We start from the raw sequence: 24,882 nt of genomic DNA on the forward strand, positions 1-24,882 counted from the left end.
ATAGTCCAAACCATTCTAGCCATTAGAGGTGGACCTGTAGAGGAGGCAATGAGAGTGACAACCAATTATCGAAGTGGATTCACTACCCCTTAGAATAATAGGGGCTACAGATGATGGGCCCCATAGCCCCCTAGCCCCCTAGTCATTTTATGAATAATAAAATAATAGGAATATAATAGTAGGGCCCCCCTAGCCCCCTAACCTAAAATTTTATGGGTATGGTTTTATGGGTATGGGCTATAATTTTAGGTATGGTATGGATAGGGACCTATAATTTTAGGCCCGGTATGGTATGAATAATATAATAATAGGAATATAATAGTAGGGCCCATACCCATACCTAACCTACCTAAAATGATAGGGTCCTATCCATACCATACCTAAAATTATAGCCCATACCCATAAAAAAACATAAAATTATAGGGAGCTAGGGGAGCCCTACTATTATATTCCTATTATTATATTATTCATAAAATGGATAGGGGGCTAGGGGCCTATTCTTCTATTATATTCGCTAGAATTTTATGGTAGAATAATAGGAATATAATAGTAAGGGCCCCCTAGCCCCCTAGGCTAAAAGGACCCATTTTAAGGGTATGCCTATAAATAATAGGATGACCTATAATTTTATGGGTCCCCTAGCCCCCTATAATTTTATGGGGCCCTAGCCCCCTAGCTGAAAAGGACTCATTTTATGGCCTATAATTTTATGGGGGCCCTACAATTTTATGGTGGGAATGGCCTATCATTTTAGGCTGCCCTTACAATAATAGGCTAGGCTACCAGGGCAATAATATGTTTGGGGGCACCTACAATTCTAAGGTACGGTAAGGTAAGGGTCCTTACTATTATAACCAACCATACTATTATAACCAACCATCCTCTCCATCCCCACTCCGCTATAATTTTAGGTATGGCATGGATAGGGCCCTAGCCCCCTAGCCTAAAAGGACCCCTTTTATGGGCCCTACCCTACCCTACCCTACCCTACCCTACTATTATAACTAGACATCCTATCCATCCTCACTATCATTTTAGGTAGGTATGATCTATTGTGGTATATATCTATCTGATGAATATTGATGGGGAGGGCATATATCAGATATAATGGGGATAAATGCCCTTGGCCTAGCCTTGCCCTATCTCAACTCAATAGGGGTTAGCCTATAGCTTGCCCCTCCCCATATTCGACCTATAGCCTGCCCTTGCTCGTTCCATTTTTATAGGTCCCTACCCTACAATTCTATGGGCCCCTACAATTCTATGGTAATCAATCAATCAATCATATTTTAGGGGAGGGGCCCCTACAATTTTATGGTGGGTATGGCCTATCATTTTAGGTAGGTATGGTATGGATAGGGCCCTAGCCCCCTAGCCTCAAATTTTATGGGCCCTACCCTACCCTTCAATACCCTACCCTACCCTACCCTACTATTATAGCCAACCATCCTATCCATCCCTGCTATCATTTTAGGTAGGTTAGGTATGGTATGGGGTCCCTAAACAGACCTAGCCCTAGCTCTAAAATTTTATGGTATCGTATGGATCCCCCTAGCCTAAAATTTTATGGGCCCTACCCTACCCTACTATTATATGCATCCATACCTGCTATAATTTTAGGATAGGTATGGTATGGGAGACCCTAGAATTTTATGGGTAGATCCCTAGCCCCCTATAATTTTATGCCTTACCCTATCCCTCTAGCCTAAAATTTTATGGGTATTCCTTAATAGAATAATTTGAGGCCAAGGGCGGGGATATAATAGTAGGGCTGAACTATCTATAATAATCACCCCCCTCCCCCCTTCTAGATTATTGTAGGGGCCCCTTCTAGATTATTGGGAGAAGAAGAAGAAGAAGAACAAGAATAAGGAGAATGAGAAGGAGAAGGAGAAGGAGAAGGAGAAGGAGAAGGAGAAGGAGAAGAAGGAGAAGGAGAAGATCAATCATGTTAGGAGGAGGAGGAGGAGGAGGGGGAGGAGGAGGATGAGGAGAAGGAGAAGAAATAGGAGGAGTAGGAAGGAGGAGCAGGAGTAGGAGTAGAAGGAGGAGGAGGAGGAGCAGGAGTAGGAGGAGGAAGAGGAGGTGAAGGAGAAGAAGAAGAAGATGATGATGATGATAACAACAATGAGGAGGATGAGGATGGGGGTGAGAATGAGAAAGAGGAGGAGGAGGAGGAAGAGGAGGAATAAAATCAAGAGAAGAAGGAGGAGAAGAAGAAGAAGGAGAAGGAGAAGGAGGAGAAGGAGGAGAAGGAAGAAGGAGCAGAAGAAGGAGTAGGAGGAGGAGGAGTAGAAGTAGGAGGAGGAGGAGGATGAGGAGGAGATGGAGGAGGAGGAGGAGGAGAAGGAGAATATGACAATGATGAGGACAAGGAGGATGAGAAAGAGGATGATGATGAGAAGGAGAAGGAGGAGGAGGAGGAGGAACAAAATCAAGAGAAGAAGAAGAAGAAGAAGGAGAATCAAGAGAATAAGGAGGAGAAGAAGAAAAAGGAGAAGAAGAATAATGAGGAGTAGGAGAAATACAAGAAGAATAAGGAGGAGAAGAAGGAAAAGTAGGGGAATAAGGAGGAGGACTACATGGTTGAATCCTTATAGCAGTATCTCAAATCAATCATGTTAGTAGTAAAAAATTGCATAATTTCTTAGCAAATTTCTTATCTAGAATTAATATTTATTTTCATGTTTTTAGGTCATGGTAGATCATCATCAACCAATTCAAAAAACTTACATTTTAAGTAGTGATTTAAAATTTGAAGCTTCATTACCATCAAATACATTTTTGAATTAGATTGAATTTAATAAACCAACCATTTAAAAATTTAATTTTTTTCTTTCACTTAGTCCTAGTCCTCCTCTTGCTCCTACTCCTACTCCACCTCCTCCTCCTGATCCTCCTCCTTCCTACTCCTCCTTCTCCTTCTTCTTCTTCTCCTCCTCCTCCTCCTCCTTCTTCTCCTTTTTCTCCTCCTTCTTCTTCTCCTTCTTCTTCTTCTCCTTCTCCTTCTCCTTCTCTTTCTCATTCCAAATTCTTCTTCTCCCCCTCCTCCTCCTCCTCCTCCTTCTCCTTGTCCTTCTCCTCCTGCTGATTCTCCTCCTTCTCCTTCTACTTCTTCTTCTCCTTCTCCTTCTCCTTCTCCTTCTCCTCCTTCTTCTTCTGCCTTTTCTTCTAACATGATTGATCTTCTCCTTTTCCTTGTCCTTGTCCTTCTCTTCTTTCTACTTCTTCTCCTTCTCCTTCTCCTTCTCCTTCTCCTTCTCCTTCTCCTTCTTCTTCTTCTAGTCCTCCTGGTCCTTATCCTCTACTTCTCCTTCTTCTCCTCCTTTTTCTTGTACTTCTCCTCCTCCTCCTTCTCTCAGTTCTCCTTCTTCTTCTTCTAATTTTGTTCCTCCTCCTCCACCTTCTCATCCTCATCCTTGTCGTCGTCATCATCATCATCTCCTCCTCTTCTTCTCCCACTTCTCCCCCTCCCCCTCCCCCTCCTCCTCCTCCCTCTTTTCCTCCTTCTTCTCCTTATTTTCCTCCTCCCCCCTCCTCCTCCTCCTCCTCCTTCTCTTTCTCCTTCCTATCTTTTTCCTTCCTCTCCTTCTTCTTCTCCTTCTTCTCCTTCTCTTCCTCCTCCTCTTTCTCCTTCATCATCATCATATTCTTCTTCTTCTTCTTCTCCTTCATCTTCTCTTCCTTATTCTCCTCCTTCTTATTATCCTTCTTCTCCTTCTTCTCCTTCTTTTCTTCCTTCTTCTTCCTCCTCCTCCTCCTCCTACTTCTTCATCTCCTCCTCCTCCTTTTACTTGTCCTTGTCCTTGTCCTTCTCCTCCTGCTCCTTCTTTCCCTTCTTTCCTTTCTCCTTCTCTTTCTTTTCCTCCTCCTCCTCCTCCTCCTTCTCTTTCTCTTGCTCCTCCTCCTCCTCCTTTGACAGGGGAGTGGTGGGTAGATATAGATTAGAAACAAGAGTAAATATAATAAATGTAATTTATTAAAGATAACAAGAGTAAACGAATAAAATATCGAAAATATGAAGTATTTTGAAAATGCATGAGAAGTTATGATAACATAAAGTGAAGTAGATATACTGGTAGAAACATGTAAATAAAATGTTGCAACTACAAAGTACCATTGAGATTTGTTTAAATAAATAAAAAGTCAATTATGCAACTTTATATATTTAAACAAATGAAAAAATATGTTGTTAAAATATATCAAAAGAAATAATTTTTTTTTTAAACCATTGACATGACTTACAACAAGGGGTATGCTTCAAATTTTGATGAGGTGAAAATTTGTATAAAGCAATGGGGATCTTGATACAGTTAAAGTTCTAACACTTGTATGATCAGTTAAAAATAAATTCAAGCCTAACAAGTAAAAAGTAAAAATTAAATCTTGTTAAAATGTTAAATGTGAATACTTGGCTTTTATTTAAAACACTAAGCTTATTAAAAATTATGAAGTGTTTATGAACTTGCTAATTATAATTAAACCATAAATACAAAATTTTATTAAACAATTACATTTGATAATATTTTTATGTTCTTCAATCTTTTAATTGTAAGTATGTTGTATGCATGAATAAAAAATAGTTGTTAAAGTAATTTTATATTGCATTGCATAAATACATAAGAAAATGGTTGGAAATTGAACTCTCCTATGTAAGTATATATAACAAATAAAAGTGAACTATACATTTTTATAGGGTTTTAAATAAGTATGTATACTACAAATTATAAGTAAAACCAAATTGCACCAAGTGAAAAATAAAATGTGGAATATTATAAAATAAAAAGTCAATTGAAAATTTGATTAAAATAAATGATCTAAAATTTATTTCATTTAAATTGACTTAAACATTGGTATTCAATATGGTAAAAGTATTAATTTTACAAGTTACTCGATAAATCAACGCTAAAAAGTGTTGGTGCAAGTTAATGCAAAGTAAAAGTAAGATTTGTTTGCTCCAATCCCTAAAAATGTGCGAATAATCTCCCTCTCTCAACCTAAAAAATAAATCAAAAGAAAATATCATCTAATACATCAAACAATATTTTCATTTTATCAATAAAATCACTAATTTACTCCAATCACATCTATAAAATATATAGAGGACCTATGGCGGCTCAAGCTTTAACTAGTTTAATAATGCTTAAATAATTCTAAATAGCAAAAAGAAATAAACACAAGAATCATTGCATCTGAAGTATTCTATGTCCCTAACTACCAAATGATGCATTTTAGTTTACTTTTTTATGTTACTTTTAAGCATATGACAAATGGTCAATCTATCAACACGTTATTGAGTTGGAAGCTCTCACCTACTCTCTAAACCAATGCAAAACCATCTAGGTGATAAGGGCATTTGTAGGAGAAATATATATTTTTAGCACTAATCAAAATTAATTGTGGGCTACTTCAAGAAATCTAATTGAATAGGACCTATTACAAAAGAAAATAAATTAATTTTGGTAGGAAGATAGTATATGTTAGCAAATAAGTTAAACTTACCAACTTACTCTAGTGCCTAAACACTTTAATGAAAGGCAAAACAAGGGAATATGGGTAATGTTATTTTAACCATTGAAAGTACCCACCTTAGAGACTAGAAGTAACATCACGTGTTTTGTGAAATGTGGCTAGATTTACGCTCTTCCAAACTTGCACGAACATGTGTCATAACAATTCTTTTTCTATTGTGAAACAGGTAAATTCTTGTAGATCCATCATGAATTACAAAGGGCTTCATTCTCATAAAATTGGAAAACCAAAGAAAAGTGAGATTGCAAGGAAGTTTTTGATTATATGAAAATATGTTTTGAAGGGTCCCTGAAACCCTATTTACAAAAGAGATTAAGGATTTCTATCATTAAAGCTCAAACCATGAAATAATACCACAATAAAATAGACCAACAAAGAAAAAAATGTCAGCGAAGAGAAGGAAAGAAAACAAAAGGACATAAAGTTTAAGAAAACCCACCCAGAACAAAAAAATCGGGGCCATAAAACAAAACCCACTAACCCTGACACTTTAGAAGCTCTGCAGCCTCTAGCTTGAGCTTTTCCATCCTTTTTGCAGAATGTTTAATTTCCTTAACCTCTAGAGTTGTAGAGGAGGACATATTTATAGTGTGAGCCTTGGTTCTTTTACCAAGGTTATCTTGATTCCAAATTGGAAACCCTACCATCCAATTCCAAAACTTTAGCTTCCAATGTATGAAAAGAAATAATGCCCATAACAAAACCAACATTATCCTTCTTATACATAGTAGGTGAATGAGCTTCAACATATTTACCTCTATCTTTGGCCACATCCTCTTGATTAACCATCTTACTCTCAAGAGCCCTCATCCTCGGGTTCACCTCTCTAATCTCATGGAAAATCAATTTAATGGGCCTAATATAGTGCAACATCCCATTCCTAGCAATTAAGAGGACAGTAAGTTGGACTCTCTTCTAGAGTCACTCAAAATGAGCATAGAAGGGACAATAAGCTACATGAGAGAATCAAAACCAATATCCTCTACCCTATCTACCAGGTTCTAGGTTGCAAGGAAGCTATCATTGTGAGGTAGATTTGAATGGTGTCCAAGGATATCATGCCTTAACAAGTATCTTTGGTTTTGTCATATTTTCACTTTATTTTTATTTTTAATGGTATAAATAACTTTCAACCCAGTTATGCTACTAGGAAGGATGTTGAAAACCCAATAATCTCAAGTAAAGGGAGGGTCTCTAATTCAATGTGGAAACATGTTGCATAGAGTTTTTTTTTAATGGGTTCAATAAAATTAAGCCCTTTTTTTGGCATTTACAATTGGTTTTTGATTCAATATAGAGTTTTCACATTATCATAATCTCTCTTTAATGTGGATAATGTTTTGACAAAAACTTTGGAGCTATGAATTATGAGTAAATACAAGCTAGATATGAAGGAAATGAAAATGGGAAAAGAAAGAAACCTTAAGTTAAGAAGGGAGAATAAATATTTTCCCCCTCCTTTCAATAATCATTGCAAAGATGTTTAAAAAGAAAAGAAACTAAAAAGACAAAATAATGCATAGAGTGAATGGATTGACCTAAATACCTCCAAAATAAGAAACCACATAAGGATTATCTAACCACACTGTCAAATGATGATGGTGATTTAACAAATTCATAGGTTTGTGTTTATTTAATTTGTGAACATTGTTGAGGGAAGAATGCATTTGAGAACATTAATGCATTATGTTTTTGCTCAATTTATATACCCCTCTGATGATTTTTTTTAGATCTCACTTTATACCAATAAATAACTTACTTGTCTTGTTAAAAATTAGCCAAATGGGTATAAAGTTTTGATAAGAGAAAATAGGAAAAGTAATGTATATGGAAATTGGTTTTAGAAAATGAAACATTCCAAGAGTAAAGACAAAAGAAATTGATTAAAAAAACATGGTAAAAGAGACAAGCACTTAGTATTTTAAGTAAAATGATGTAGTAGAGGTGGCTATCTTTGGAGCATCTTGAAAAATGAGTCACATTTCACTTAGCATCGGGAGTACTTAAGGTAAGAAGCACACATAATTAGGGTACCAATGAAGGTATTTTGAGACCAGAGTTTATAAGGAGTCTACCTCCAATTTTATAGAAGTTGAGCATAATAGCTATGGAGTTTTCCTTTTCTTTGGAAGAATACTTGCTTAAATGTCCATATTATAGATGTTTGGTTGATTGTAGTGAGATCATGTCTTTGTCTACCCAAAATATTGAGAAGTGCTACAACATTGTTTCAAAGCCTTGGTCATTCTTGGTCATGGTTGCCCAATATTTTCATCAAGAATGGGAGATCGTTGGCTTCTACAACTTTGAAGGCATTGTATTTGAAAATGGATGAATTGAAGACTGCTATGGCTGCGTCTTGTTTTCCCCTTGGTGTTTATGTGTGCAACAAATCTACTAATGTAGGAGTAGCTTATGGTTTCTCACCTATTATCTTCTCATGGTTGTTGATAGTGGAAAGGTTGAAGATCATCATTATTGTATTCTTCTTAGCTTCAATATTGTGATAAACAAGGCAATTTTTTCAAAAATGACATTGACAAGCTAATAGCATTTCACTTACATGTCATGTCTACCAATAAATTTTAAAGGAATACATTTTGACATATTCAAACAAGATAAGATATCAAGATAGTACATCAAAATAAATTTATTCTATATGCCCATACTAAAAAACATTAATGGATGGAGAAATATAGAAAATTGGGTGTTTAATGGTTTTAGGGGCATGAGATTGGTTTGAAAGTATGAGATAGGTTTCATTATATATGGATGCAAGCAATCTCGCAAGACAATTTGGAAGTCTCGAGCTCTATTCAGATTCTCTTGTATTTTTCATTAGTATTCCTCAAAGGCACATGTGCTTCTAAATTGAAGTATTTTTTCTCTCTTCTTGTTTACATATTCCTTCTAGTAGTTGGGGTTTGGTTTTTTTGTATTGTAAGGGGTGTTTTGTATTATTGTTTCTATTATTTACATTGATGGTGCAATGCCATATAATATTTGTGGTATAAAATTTAGATCATTCTATAAATAAAAATTTCATTATTAAAATGAGATCACTCTATGGATTTTTCATTAAAAAAATCAATGCTAAAAATTATTACATATTTTTAAAATGCTTTTGATTAATTATTTAGTAATTTTATGTAAAATATTTTTTTTACTTAAAGGATTCTATTTGTAATTGTACCTTAGTATAAAATAGGTATGCTAAAGAGATATTGAAAGATAATTAAGAAAAAAAATTGTCTTTTTTTTTTTTTGTAAATGTTTGTGCAACTAACAAGGCCAGTTAGCAGACTATTTACTCATTGGCGCTTGTGTAAGATAATATAGGTCTATATAGCTACAAAAATAAATTTAAAAAACATATGAATTAGAAATATAACCATGCTCCATTACCATAAATCTTAACCATATTACAAATATTAAACCATAATCTTAGTCCTAAATAACATCATAATCCAAATTGTAAACACAACCCTAACTCTAATCATGACATAAACTTTAATAGTTATCCTAACTCTATCCCTAATATAAACCCTAACTTTAACCATAAAAATAACCATATTCCTAAATGTAACCTCAATCCTAACCTTCACCCTAACCTTAATTAAAATCTTAACTCTAACCATGATGTAACCCCTTAGACAAAATTTTAATCCTTAACAATATTCAAAATCGTATGCTGATGCAAGCTTAATTCTTACTCTATCCCTAACACAAACATTAAAACCCAGTCCTAAACAAGATCATAATACAATTCTAACCCTAGCCATTATGCAAACCTAACCCTTATCATAACCCTAACTATAACTTTAATCAAAACCCTAACCCTGGCCATAATTACAACCATGATACAAACCTTATACCTAATCATTATTTTAATCCTAAACCTGCTGATAATACTAGAAATGATGTGAACCGTAACTCTAACCATGATCCTTACTATAGTCCTAATTGTAAGGAAACCAACAACAAAAAATATAACCATTTCCACATAACCCATAATAGATCTGAAAAAAATATGCAATTGACATCCACATGCAAGAGAATAGACATCATACCTGCAAAAAATATGACACAAGATATACCTTGGGAAACCCTCATTAAGGGGAAAAACACAGCCTCCAAAAGCATTCATCACCATGTATTATTCAACAAAATACCATTTCAATACAACTATGGAAGCCTTCAAGGCCATAGCCACAACCAAGCAATCCATGTGAACAAGCATGAATCCACACACCCTATGTCATGGTTCCAACCTTCAAAAATGCTCCCTTGACTAACCTATCAAGCCTTGTCTTGCTTGACTTTCTTTTTTGCCTTTTACCCTTCTCATACAATAACTAACATTATGGCTGGTTATATAGTAGCAAGTCCCACAAAACCACCATGTGGTATTACATAAACCATGTGTTAAAACCATGTGCTACCTAACTCATTCACCTCACATTTAATATTGGACATTTAATTCTTTTCCCCAATATTAAATAATTACATCAAATATTACCACAATCTTACAATACAACTCATCAAGTATATCCCATGGAAATATTTACATGTTGCACGCCCATCTAGGTGCTCCTAGGTACAACATTACATGGTAAAATAAAATAATACAATATAACAATATTATGCAATGTGTGCAATAGACATAATCTCAACACTGATCCTAATTCCTAAAACATGATCCTAACCCCAACTTTGGGCTTTAACACTAACTCTAACCATGATTGTAACCATCGTGTAAATCAAGACCATTATATGTTGTTTATTGTTTAATAAATTTACTTAAGTATCTAATAATAAATAATAAATTTATGAAGTTGATAAACATATCAAACTAAAAATTACTTTTAGAAAACTTATTATTATTGAAATATCAATAACAATATGTAAATTAAAATACAAATTAAAAATATTATTATGCTACAATAGTTAAAATTTTAACAAAATAAAAAATAAGATTAATTTTGATAAATTATTAATTATTAATTACATTTTGATAGAAAGATGTAAATACCTAGATTAAATTTAAAATATTAAAAATAAATACAAAAGTAGTCATATATTATATTTATTATGTACACATATCATAATTAATGTAAATAGTTTTCTTTTTAATGTAAGTTATTGGCTTAGAGGTGTTTAAGGATATCAAGGTTAAGAACCAAACATATTTTTTCCCACTTTTTAATAATTCTCATTTGATCCACTTACATTTCTCATTTTAAAAAATTTAAACAAACATACATGAATCTAGAGGCAAAGGGATAATGCAATATATTGTTCTAACTTCAAAAGACACTAATAAATTATCAGGTAAGACAAAGCAATCATATTTCTATTTTACTACATTTAAAAGCTTATATCTTTTCATAGTTTCAACCTTGTCTGATTTTTTACCAGTGACAAATGTATTGATATATTTTAACCTTTTCTTAGGCATGAATTCAATGTTATCAAAATTCTTACTCCTAAATTGAATACTTAGCTATTGCTAGCGATTGCACCTAAGGTTGCAATAAGGATACCGAAGATAAATCTGTTATATTTAATTTCGATAAGAAATGACATTAAAAAAAAAAAAAAAGGATTCCATAGATTAGAACAAATATAAGTAAAAAAGTTTATGTAGCATACATATAGCTTTCAATGGACCCATTGAATTCATGTTGGGTATTGCTTAGTTCCCGATAAAGAGACTAATGACACATGCAAGAATCAAAACACATGTTCGAATGCATTTCAAGGAAACAAAGTGTGATCTATATGGAAATATAAATAAATAAATAAATAAATAAAATTTAAAAAATAAATAAATTATATATATATATATATATATATATATATATATATATATATATATATATATATATATATATATATATATATATATATATATATATATATATATATATATATATGTTAAAAGTACATTTAGAACAGGTAACTAATTATTTGGAATCAAAATTACCGAATTTTACTATAATTTAATAAAAGTAAACAAATTGTTTTCAATTGGTGGAAAGTAATCCATAAAAGTCAAACATATTGAAACATATGCAGCTATTACTTGTAAGGAGTTGTAAAATTTTTATATCAAGTGAATGAATATGTAGAGTAAAGTGAAAAATGAAGCAATGGTGAAAGTTTTAAATAAACCATAGAATGGGAAGGAAGAATTAATTATTGCAAATCAAGATCATAAAGGAAGTTAGCATTGGTTGATGTAGATTTAATATTTCCTTCCTCTTTGTAAATTGTTTTAGCAACGAATGAGTAAATATAAATACCTTCGATTGATTTAATGACATGACTAGGAAATAATTAGTTCCAAAATAAAATATAAACAAGGATTCTAGAAAATCTACCATTAACGAAAAATAAAAGAAATATGTGAATGGCATAAATAGGCGGCGGTTAGAGCACGATGTGGGCATTGGGAAATGTATAGTATAAATATAACATAATTTAAAATAAAATATAATAATAATATAGATAAATATAAAATGGAAATTACAAACATTTCAAATTTATATTTATAATCAATATTATACATAAATCTTAATATTTTAAATTAGAAAAGATTAACATAGTTTTCATCTATAAATAATAGAAAAACAAAAAAAAATAGCTTAGCTTTCAATCCCAATCATAATAATAATTACTCTAATAATACCAACCTATTGAATTCTCTTTCATTATTACTCTAATATTCTATTATCATTTAAAAAAATTTTCTGCTAACTGATAACAATGAGCATCCATTGCTGTAGAATCCATTGACTCATTGTAACTCACCCACCTTCTTTGCCACACGTCTTCTATTATGCAAGTTACTAGTGGAATTTTCTTTTAAATATGAAATGTTTTAAAATTGTAATCATATTTTATGATATGGTCTTTCCTTTTTTCTTGCTTCATTTTTTTTTTTGTGTTCAGCGTTTACTATCTTTAATTTACATTTGTCTCTTTTGATTATCACTGCAAGTTATCATAGTAAAACAAATTTTCTTTCTTAAGCTTTTTGTTATCACCACAAGTTATTTTATTTTGCTCTATTCTAAATACTATATATATTATAGAAACCTTTGCTCTTTACATGCTTGTAAATGTTAAAATGTCTATCATAGTGCTTGGCTGCATTTTTTTCTTTTCTTATAAAGCTAAAAATTCTTATTATAATTAATTAAACATAAAATTTGTAATAGATATAATAGAAGTATAAATTATTGATAATTAATCATAATAATAATTTTTTAATGCATGGCAAAAAGCTTGACGGTAAAACAGAGTGGGCATAAGACAAAATAGTATTTTTTTAAATAATATTTCTGCTAAAGAATAATGGCACCATATTAACATATAAAAAAACAACTAAACTCTTCTATTTCTTGACAAATCCACAAAAAATTTAAATAATGTATAGTTTACCATAACTGTTGCATACCATAAAAGAAAACATTGCATTTAGGAAACTTGTTGCTTAAATAAATTTAATAGAAGAAAGCTTGAACGTGTCGATGGGTGGATAAAATGGAAGATCTCTTGGTTCCTTAGGCATAAAAAGAAGACGATTAAAACCATTTCAACATGATTATTTACCGCCATGACAAATTTCTGGGTTCTTGATTTCAGTTGCACATGCATCCATTTAAAATTTTAGACTTCTAGGGGCTTTGATTTTAAAGAAAACAGTGTTAGAGGTCTGTGGAAAAATGAAACACAAAATCTAAGGGCCCACAGAGACATATAAAGAACAAAATTCTAACCCTCAAAAGATACAAAATGTAAGGAAATAGACGACTTAATTGGCAACAATGGTATGGTTTAACTTTCTATTCCATAAAGGATGCATTCTAAAACCCTTGAATGTTGCAGAGAGAAATTTAAAATTGGTATGAAGTTTGATTGCAAACAAGTAGAATTACTTGATAAAAATGTTGTGCTTGCAATGCCAAACTGAAGGAATGAAACTTAGGAAGATTGCAAGAATACCTTTACAGATGATGCAGATCAAACACGTCTCATACAATTAGAAAAAAGGGATGGAAGAGTGACAGACAAACCCCAGAAGTGGATTCTTATGATTACAACTTAGACTTCACTAAATATGGTCATGACAGATAGACCAAGGAAAATGCTTTGTGGAAATCATGTTTCACCTATAGGAAAATGTGGAGAAAGCATTGCCAGTCTAGGTGCAACCGAAATCATAGAAAAGTGCAGTCCCATATATATACTCCACTTCTGGTGTTGATGTGGCAACACTATGAGAAAGTGCACAGAACTAAATTACCTCCCATGCTAGAAACATTTATGAAAAAAGAAGAGAAACAACCAATGACCTCTTACTTATTGAACACATGGATGGTGCTGGTTGAATAATTGAATAAATTATAGGATGCGTATTTTAAGGAAAAAAAATTAAAGGGTACAGATTTATTCAATCGTCTTGCACACCTTATCTCAAATTGTGAACCATCAATTTTGAAATGAAGTTTTACAACTTCAGTAAAGAAATGCCTTCAATGTAACTAATACTATTATAAGTACTTACAATCATTGCTTTCCAATTCATCCTTAACTTTTTCATTATGCTTTTCCTATTTTGGACAATATAGAATTAGTTTAAATACATTTTAGACACTAATTAGCTAGTCTTGCCTTAGGATGAGTAAGGCAAAATTTTGAAATATATTTTGTTCATATTTCAATCGACTTTTTAAACCTCAAGGAAAAAATATAGCATCTACCCTTAGTTTCAAACCATAACCTTGTCTACAATTTCCATTCAAAGGAGGTGTGATATCTACCATAAATACTTAATATGATAATATAATCTTCTTGTATTATATTTAAAGGAGGAAAGATATTGTGATTCGAGCATTCATAGAATTCAACAGAGACTTGGATCATCTACCTACATACCACCTAGGTCTATTTTAGGCTCAAAAGATTAATATTATATCAAATTTACATTGAATCTGCTATATATACTAGTTGTAACTCTTGAGCTTCTAATAGCATAGAAAATTGTGCTATGTAAGTTCTAGTTGACTGTTATTTCTAAATATACTATTGGTGGGTTAATTGAAAACCCACCATAATACCGCATACCAAAATTGCACTCTCTTGACCTTTATCTTTGAATTCTTTCACCTTTCTTTTCTAGGGCGCTTCTGCTTTTCTCCTTTGTATCCACTTTAGACAAGGAGCTAGGATTCCCCAGATGAACTATCATCCTCTATATTTTTATCCACTTCATATTCATCTATGGTGTCCACCCCATCCCTAAGCATATAATCTTTAAATCAATTATTATTCTCTAATTTTGTTTGACATGTAAGAGAAACATGAGGAAATCCACATTCATCTTGATTTTTAGCTTCCTTTCTATGAATGTCTTAATTTCATTCATTACCAAAATTGGATACTTAGGAACCTATTTTCCTTTGACAATAAACTTATTGTAATGCCTAGGCTTGGGGATAGTCAAATAATCATAAACATTTATAAGGACTATATCTAGGTTAAGGAGAATTTATTTTATAAAAAGGAAGTGGCACAGTTTGGCTACAGTTGTTTTATCTTATTAGTGTGCATAGATGAAGCAATTAGCATAGTAGGAATATTAGGGTTGACTTTGTATTTTCTACCATTGTATACAAATTCATCTCCTAAGATGAAGTAAATTTTCCTAATCACAAATCATGTGTAGACAAAAAAAATTACTTAAGCTTCCCAATTTTTACTTTAACATCAAATGTCATTTGTCTCTTTTTCCCTCTTATCCTAATGGATGTTTCCATCACTAAGTTTGATTATAGACCTTTGTGAACTTTGAGGTTAACATTCTTGATATTGTAACTACCCTCTTTCGGGTAGACAACAAAATCTTCTTAAGGCTCTCAATTTTTACTTCACCATTGAATTCTAGTTGTATCTTTTTCCCTCTTATTGTAATGGGTGTTTCCATCATTAAGCCTGATTGCAAATCTTTGTGAACTTTGAGGTTACTATTTTTCATATTGTAACTATCTCTTTTTGATTTTTATAGATGAATTAACTTGTTCTACACAGTTTCTACTAGAGTAGGCTCCTTGGTTAATCTCTTATGCATGCATGTACATTAATGATTTCCATCATAAATTTAACGATGAAATATTCATAATTATTCACATGATTTACTACTTCTTTTTATTAACATTTGGTAGATCCTTAGTAATGTGTATTCTCATGTGATGTATTCATTGACATAACTGATATGGTGAATATAGGGGATGTTTGGATCTATCGTGATATATATTTGGTTGCATTATGATCAATTACTTCGTTGTAATTGATGTTAAGTAATGATCTAGTGTTCGTAGTAGGTTGGTGAGTATAAAAGTGATGAATAAAAGTTTGCAATGAGTATAAGTGGTTTCTATTCTTATAAGAGACTTAGGGGTGTCTCTTCTAGTAAAATATATTACCACTACTCTTAATGTAAAAGTTTCCATAAGTTGTGATTGGATGAAGGAGTAATGATGCAACTACTAGAATAACTAGTGACACACAATATGTAATGTGATTATTTTGTCACATCTATAAGAGTAAAGTGGACCAGTCACAACACAAGGTAAAATATGATTGATAGATGTTTTTATTTAATGATTGCAACTCATTTGGATGATTGGTGAGTAGGAATTATGGAGATTAGTGAAGTTTCTAGATAAGTTGTGGGTGTTCTTGAGCTGCCAATGGTAGATCAAGGATCAATGATCGATATGGATGATGTGGTTGATTGGTTGAGCTAGACACAATGTGATGATATGTCTTAATGGTTATAGGTGATGATCTAGAATTTCAAGGATCGATGCAAGTGTATCATGAAGATTCTAGAAGAAGGGTTTGTTTTTGTCAAAATATGTTTGACTATTCTTCATGAATTTGAATGTAAAGTTAATTATGGGATGATATGTTGGAAATTTAATTGAAAAATCATTGTGAGAAGAAGATTGAAGATCAAAGAGGGAGATTGTTGTTAAACGAATGTTTTCAATCATTATTTTTTCATTGATGTCAAACCTGCTATTTGTAGGAATGACAATTGCTTATAAGATCTAAGCACTATCACTTAGTTGATTGATGAAGAGGACTTAATCAACAAGATGTAACAAGAGCACCTAAGGGAAAGGTTGAGTTGTGATGTTTTAATGAAGTGCAAGAATCAGTTAAGACAATGGTCAAATGATGTATTGGTAACATACTTGAAGATACAAAGGTTGACCATACTTAGAAACATTGGAGGAATAAGTTGTAACAAGGGTGGCTACAAATCTTAAACTAAGTTCATTAGTGGGTGTTGAGCAAGCTCGTTTAAGCCAAGAAAATTCTCAATTGGAGCCGAGCAAAAGGAAAATCTAGTATGTGCCAAGTGAACTTTAGGTGTCGAGTGAAGTTCAAGTGCTGAGCAAAGTAACAGGTGTCGAACATCAGAAAATCTTAGTGGGTGCCAAGTGAACTTCAGGTGCCAAGCATCAGTAAAACACAGTTGATGCCAAGTAACACAGTATGTGCCAAGCACTAGTATTTCAATAGTACCAAGTTGCTGCACTATTGAAAATGTCAAAGATTCATTGAATCTGAGCCAACATAGTTGTTACCTAGAATTTTGTGAACCTGTTGGAGGATAAGAATGATGAGCTGGTGGCACAAAATTCTATGTAAACCATTTTTGGGTGAATTCAAAAGGATTATTCAAGAAGTTTCTAGATGAAACAAAATATGGGTTAGATACAATGAATCCTACCTAATCCATACGAATTGAAATTAAAGGAAGGAAGAATTGAGCGAGAAAAGGAATTCCAAACTTCTATTTAAGGAGTCACAAACCAAGAAGCAAGAGCTACTGGTGTGCCAAATTGCGAAGTGATTAGAAGGGTGTTAAGAAGAAGACATCTAGGAGAAGGAAGAACAGAGCATAGAGGCTCTATTTTGACAAGTGGTCAGAGCGAGATGATTGCACTGGTACATTGAGCATGGAGACTCAAGGAGACTAAGCTTGAAAGGAGGGCAAGCTATCAGAGTTGCAGAGACTGAAGGCCAAGCAATGTTATGAGTTGAGAAGTGATCTGAGATCTGCAAGTTAAGTTGTATTCTATAATCAGGTCAAAACCCCTTATTGTTACTCTCTAGCAATTATATCAGTCAGGGTAGAAGAAAATCCTATGGACTTAGGTTGGTTTAATAGCCATTTGTAAATATTTTAACAGGGTGGCATTCCACGTGAATGTACTAAAGTCCTCTAATCAAGCCCACTTCTAATAGGGTGGTTAAATCCTCTAACAAGGTCACATTTAACAATGTGTTGTAGCCTTTAACAGGGTAGGTCTTTCATAGGGCATCACTTCAGAAGAGTGAGAATTGAGTGGCATGTTACTGGTGGTTTTTCTCAAATTGGATTTCCATGTAAATCACTGTGTTATGTGTTGATCTCTTTGTGTGTTATGCTTGCATGTTGATTTACAATAACTTGTTGAATAGGAAAGTTAAAGCTTGGATGAATGAATGGTTGAATGGGGCTCACTACACTTAGTAAAATTTTTGAATTGGACATATGGATGTTGAATAACAGTTTCACCCCCCTCTCAATTATTCTAAAGCCTTTCTAACAATTGGTATTAGAGCCATCTGTTGATTTAGTTTCAAGGTACTAGAAGCAGGAAGATCAAGATATCCAAGAGAGAAGTTCCCAAGCTTAACAAAGACAACTTTGTTGCATAACATAGTCTGATGAAATTGCACCTTGGATCAATAGTTGATTATGCAAAAACCTCAATTGGAACAAAATAGGTAGACCCAGCTAGACCTCTTACTATAGACGATTTCAACAAAAGGAAGGAGCACAATCAAGAAATGCTGGAGATTGTCTCTACACTTAGCCATGTTGAATATGATGACATCAAAGGATGTGATACTACATTCAAGATGTGGAAAGCCCTGTCAGATATCTATGGAGGAGATCAGAATGTTCAGAGAGCAAAGAGAGAAAGCCTAAGAGAAAAGTTTGATGACATGAAAATGGAGGAAGGTGAAAATGCTACTCAATATGGATCCAGAATGAAAGAAGTGGTAAGTGCAATAAGAATTTTGGGTGGTCAATTGGAAGAAGAGACTGTCAATAGCAAATACTTGAGAACCTTGCTCCCTATCTATGCCATTAGAGTTTTAGCCATTCAAGAGCTAAGGTGTGTACAAGGAAACACACTAACCTTTGAAGGAATACTCGGAAGACTTACTGCATTTGAGTTGTCCAACTTTGATAACTATAGACCTGAGAACCTTGAATCTACTTTCAAGGCAAAGTTGACAATGAAAGACACTAAGGAGGTGACATCAAAGAAGAAGAATAGAAATGAAAAACATGCATCCAGTGATAGCAGCATAGATGAGGAAGATGTGGAATAGTTGGAAGCACTATTGGCTAGAAGATTCCATAGAGGCAAAGGTAAATTCAAAGGTAAGCTCCCTATCATTTATTTCAATTGAAATGAAGTAGGTCATATTGCTACAAGATGTACACAAAAGAAGAACTAAAAAGAAGGAAACAAGTACAAAAACAAAAGAGAAGATGATAGCAGAGATTACAAGGACAAAGGCAAAAGATGCTACATTGTTGAAAAATATTCTAATGAGAATGATGATGTAGTCTATGTGGCCATGAAGGATGAATTAGATAAAGATGAAGATGAAGCAACAAAATTGGTAACCTATGTGAACAAGAATGACAAGTGGATCATAGACAGTGGATGCTCACATCACATGACAGGAGATAAAGTAAGTTTATTACCTTTACTCAATATGATGGAAATAGTATTAGATTTGGAAGTGATTCTCCATGTCAAATTAAGGGAAAAGGTTCCATTAAACTTATTGAGAAAATTTCATGTGATAATGCATACTATGTTGAAGGATTGAACTACAATTTGTTGAGTGTATCATATCTAGGCAATGTAGGTTGCAAAGTAGAATTTGGAAAAAAATCTGCCAAGATCTATGGCATTGATGGAAATCTGATAGGAAAAGTTGAAAAAACTAGGAGTAATCTATTTTACCTAGATATGGAAGATGCAACTTGTCTTGTTGTTAGACTTGATGATGTGTGGTTGTGGCATAAAAGATTGTGCCATGTTAATTTTGACAATCTAATTAGCATTAGCAAGAAGAAGAAAGTCAGAGCTTTGCCTAAATTGAAGAAGCCTGAAAACATAATGTGCAAACAATGTCAACTAGGGAAGATGACTAAATCTAGTTTCAAAAGCAAAACATACACTTCCAAAGAAGTACTAAAGTTAGTCCATACAGACTTATGTGGTCCAATAGAAGTACAAATCTACCAAGGAGACAAATACACAATGCTATTTGTAGATGACTATTCTAGGATGATGATTGCTATGTTTTTAAAGAAAAAATTTGATGCATTTCAAATGTTCAAGTGGTATTTGGCTAGAGTTGAGAAGGAAACAAGAAAGATTTTGAAGTGCCTAAGGTCAGATAGAGGAGGAGAGTTTACATCAAAGGAATTTGAAATATTATGCAATGATAAAAGCATCAAAAGGAAAACATCAGCACTAAGAACTCCACCTCAGAATGGCATTACTGAAAGAAGGAATAGATTAGTGATAGACTATGTAAGAACCTTGATGATGGAGAAAAGTGTTTCTCTAAAATATTGGAGAGAAGCTATAAGAACTGCTGTTTACACCTTGAATAGAGTTCAAGTCAAGAAAGGTACAAAATGTGACACCTTTGAAACTATGGTATGGTCACTCACCTAATGTAAAATATTTCAAAGTATTTGGTTGTAAATGTTACATTCTTAAAGATACTAGAAATGAAAAGTTTGATGCAAAGAGTGATGAAGGGATATTCCTTGGATACTCCACTAGAAGCAAAGCATATAAGTGTTTGAATACTAACACTAATAAGATTGTGGAGAGTGCAAATATAAATTTTTATGAGCATGCAAAAGTTTACGATGATGGAACTAAACAATTAGAAGATTATAGATCTTTTGTATACTTCTATGAAGGAATGACTATTGAAGATAATGTTGCAAATCAAGTTGGGAATCAACAAAAAATTTCAATATCAGATGAGTCACACCCAGTGAATGCCAAGCTGCATTCATAAGCCAAGTTGCAGAATGAAGATAATGCACAGCTGAAGGATCAAACATGGAAAGAAGGATAGAACCAAGACTAGCCAAGTATGTAAGGAGACATCACCTTGCAGATCAAATGCAATATATATTCTTCCAACATCCAACATTTTGATCTTGATCCTATCAAGTCTTATAAGGCCTCCCAAGGCATTGGTTCAGTTACACCAACCATTTTCCTTCTTTTCCATGCCATTTCAAGAAAAATGCAAAATTTGTTGTCAAGCAACTGTGGCAATTTTCACATTTTTGACTTCTATACCATTGAAACATTTTTGGATGGATATAAATAGGTCCAATAGAGGTTATTAGGCATACCTTAGCCTCCTAGTGCCCAAAATACTCAGTTTTGTCCTCTCGACCCTGCCTGGCAACTTTTACAATTTTTGACAATAATTGATCAACTTTGCATTGTAAGAGTTCCAAACACTTGGACAAAATGGAAAATCACTACTTAGCGCTTAGTTGAGTCATATTCCATTTCCCAATGACTTGTACAAACTTTGACCCACTTTGAATACCTAGTTTCCACCCAGAGTTTATTAGCACACTTAGACAAGGCTTAGCCAAACCAACTTGGCCTAAGCACACCAACACAACACAATGACTTGGCTAGAGTCACAAAAAGCCTCAAAACAAAAAAAAAACACACACAAACCAAACCAAAAGAAAGGGTTTAGGTGCCCTACACCATACTCCTCCAAACAAAAAGAAGTCAACCCATCCTTGGGTTGAGTAAGGTGGGATCAATGCCCAGCCTCTTGAACTTTGATTCTTTCACCCATGTAGCCTCAACATCATCCTTTCGTAATCATTGTACCAAGTGTTCCATGTAATCTTTCTCTCTTGTCTTCTTGTAGGCTCTTGAGTCAAGGACCTTATTTTCTTGTAGGGGTGGAGTGAGAGGGAGTTGAAGATCTCTTATCTCTTGAGTGATCTCAGGAATATTTTGAATGGAATTTGTAGCTGGTCCTTTGTAAGAGACTAGGTTTTAAATATTAAAGATAGGAGAAAATCCTATATCTACAAGAAGATCCACCTTGTATGCATTGTTGCCATACTTGGCAAGGACCCAACCTCCTCATTTGCAGCTTGTGTGGCACAACCTTTTGTAACCTTTGCTTGTAACCTCTCGTTTAGAGGCATCCACCTTTTGTTTCAAATTTTTAGTATTGTCAAGTAGTGTCTTCCTGACAACAAAAAAATTACCAATGCAATCTACCAAGACCTCATTAATGAGTATCATGAAGGTTGATGGAGCATTAGAAAAACCAAATGGCATAACAAGCCACTCATATAAGCCTTCAGTATTTTTGAACCATTGATCCCCTTCATTGATCCTTATTTGATGGTACCCACTTTTCAAATCTATTTTGGTGAAGTATCCCCCCCCCCACTCCCAAACAATCCATTAGGTATTCAATTCTAGGTATTGGAAACCTATACCTAATGGTGACTCTATTAATGGCTCTAGAATTAGTGCATAGTCTATAAGTTCCCCCCGTTTTAGGTGCTAACATAGTAGGGACTACACAAGGGCTAATGCTTTTCCTAATCAGTCCTTGATATAGGAGTTTTTGGATTTGTTTGGCAATTTCTTCATTTTTCTGTGGTGTCATCTCATAGGTAGCTTTGTTAGGTAGGGTGGCTCTTGGGATAAAGTCTATTTGGTGGCTAACAAGTCTCTTAAGAGGTAGGGAGGTTGGTTGCCCATCACTCAGTATGTCCTTGTACTTCTCAAGTAGTTCTTTCACCTCACTAGGGATCTCCGTTTTCTTACCAGTAGATTCATCTTTGGGCTTCAAGACCAAGGCATATCCAACTCACCCTCCTTCCTCTAGGGTCTTTAGGAACTCCTTTTCTCCAACCATGAGCACACTTGGTGTAGATTTCAACTTTCCCTCTTCTAACAAAGATTGAATCTTGAATGTCACTCCATCTTTCTTGAAGGAAAAGGAGTTCTTAGTACCATCATGTCTAGATTCACTATCAAATTTCCATGGCCTTCCAAATAGAAGGTGGCATGCATCCATGGGAAGAATGTCACATATGACCCTATCTATATACTTCCTTATAGTGAACTCCACCCATGCTTGTTCTGCAACAAGTATATGTTGTTCCTTGATCCAAGTGACCTTGTAGGGGTTTGTATGAGGGATTCTTTTCAACTTTAGTTTGCTAACAACCTCTTCACTGATAATATTATTAGTTGAACCTAAATCTATGATCACTCTACATACTTTCGACAAGATTTTGCATCGGATTCTAAAGAGGGCTCTCCTTTGACTTGGTTCCTCCTTAACCAGTTCTTTGATGAGTGTCCTCCTTAGCATGAGGTTCTCTTCCACTTTTGATTCAAGTGGGACCTTAGAGTGTTTATTGTTGTTGCTAGACTCTTCTTAGACATAATTTACCCTTTTTGTACTTCCTTGGGAAGTTGAGCTCTTCTCGAGATATCGATATGCGGGATGTCCTAGTTGTTGACAATGATAGCATTTCATGATAGTAAAGTAGGAGAAACCTCTTCCTTGGCTACTACTTCTTCTCCTCCAATTGGTGTTATAAATTTTTGTATATGCAAAAACATAACTTGTTGGGAGCACACATAAACAAGCAAACATTAGTAGCATGTGCATCCAAAATACAAATAAGATTGAAAAACTACTAATTCTACTTGAGTTTTAAAAGACTATGCAACCAACATATTAGAGTCCTCACACAACCTCAAAGCATCTCAACAAGGGTTCCCATAAGAGGCCTTGTTAGTGTGCTTAAGTGTGAGGGATGTAGATGTGCTCTCCCAAACACAACTATTGAATCCCTTGATGGTGAAAATTCAATATGAAATGAATCTATACTAAGAATGTGTGTGAAATACCTTCAAGCAATGACTATGAGTAAGCCACCCTCAAAGGATTCCATGGATATGGAGGTGAATGAAATGCAATAAAGAAAGAAACCTACAACATCATACTACCATGAAACTAATGCAAAAGCTAGAAATCTAAGTAATGCAAACAACTACCAAAGGTTAGTTCTAAGCATACAATCTCTAAAAAGCTCTAGAACTATACTAACATGATAACAATGCATATGGAGGAGATGGAGAAATGTTTGAGACAAGGGCTCTATTTAAAGGTTTGAGAGAAGCCTTGGGGAGGTGGCATCTATGTGGCATCCACATAGGTGCCACAAGGGAGACACATGAGCTAAAGGACAAGCCATGCAAAAGTAAAAAAAAAGCCTTTATGGTTGAGAGGCTCATGGTGTGCTCACACGTGTGAGCAACCTTGGGGGAAGGAGTGGGGGGGCAAAGGTGTAAGAGGTGTAAATGAAGTGGAAGCTTTATTGGATCATGAGCTTCTCACACATGTGTGAGTAAACACTTAAGAGCTAAAAGGTGATTAGAAAGATATTTAGGATAATAAAGTGGGGTTAAGTAGTGAGTAGGCTTAGAAGGATGAGAGTGATGGGTATAGACTAGGTTTTAGGATAGGATTAGGATTAAATAAAATAATATTTAACTTAATCATGGGATTAAAAGATTTAATAGAATGGAGGGAATTAAATAAATTAGAATTTATTCAAAAGAGGATTTATAGAGCACTATGTATTAAATAAATTTAATACATTAGAGGGATGCATTTAAATTAAATCTAAATACATTAGGAAAATGAACCTATTTAATTAAATAAGTAGAAGAATATGAAAAAATATAATTAGTTAATAAATAATTAACTATAATGTCAAAGAAAATATTAAATAAATTAATATAGCATTTAGGATGATTTTAGGCATCTACATTTTGTCCCTCTTTGATGTGATGTCGGAATGATATTATATCAAAGAAAAGAAAATATAGGTTTCCCTAGAGAGGATAGGAGTCCTAAGAGTTGTGTTGAAGCGATGACAAGGGAGGAGGGTGCCCCCTCGTGGAAATAGCGCAAAAAATAAATTTTGGGCAATTTTCACAAAAAGGTCTTTAGAAGAAAGGAAAAGGTAGGAAAAAGGCATAAATGAACATTTTGCATGACTTGGGGATAAACAGGGGTCAAAATGGACAAGGATAGGGTATGGGCTCAGAAAGAGACCTTGGAGGGCCTATATAAGCCTCCAAAGGGGTCAAGGAA

This window comes from Cupressus sempervirens, chromosome 5 (genome assembly GCF_028749045.1).
Source record: "Cupressus sempervirens isolate cs-2001-9-10 chromosome 5, ASM2874904v1, whole genome shotgun sequence".
Classification (NCBI taxonomy): domain Eukaryota; kingdom Viridiplantae; phylum Streptophyta; class Pinopsida; order Cupressales; family Cupressaceae; genus Cupressus; species Cupressus sempervirens.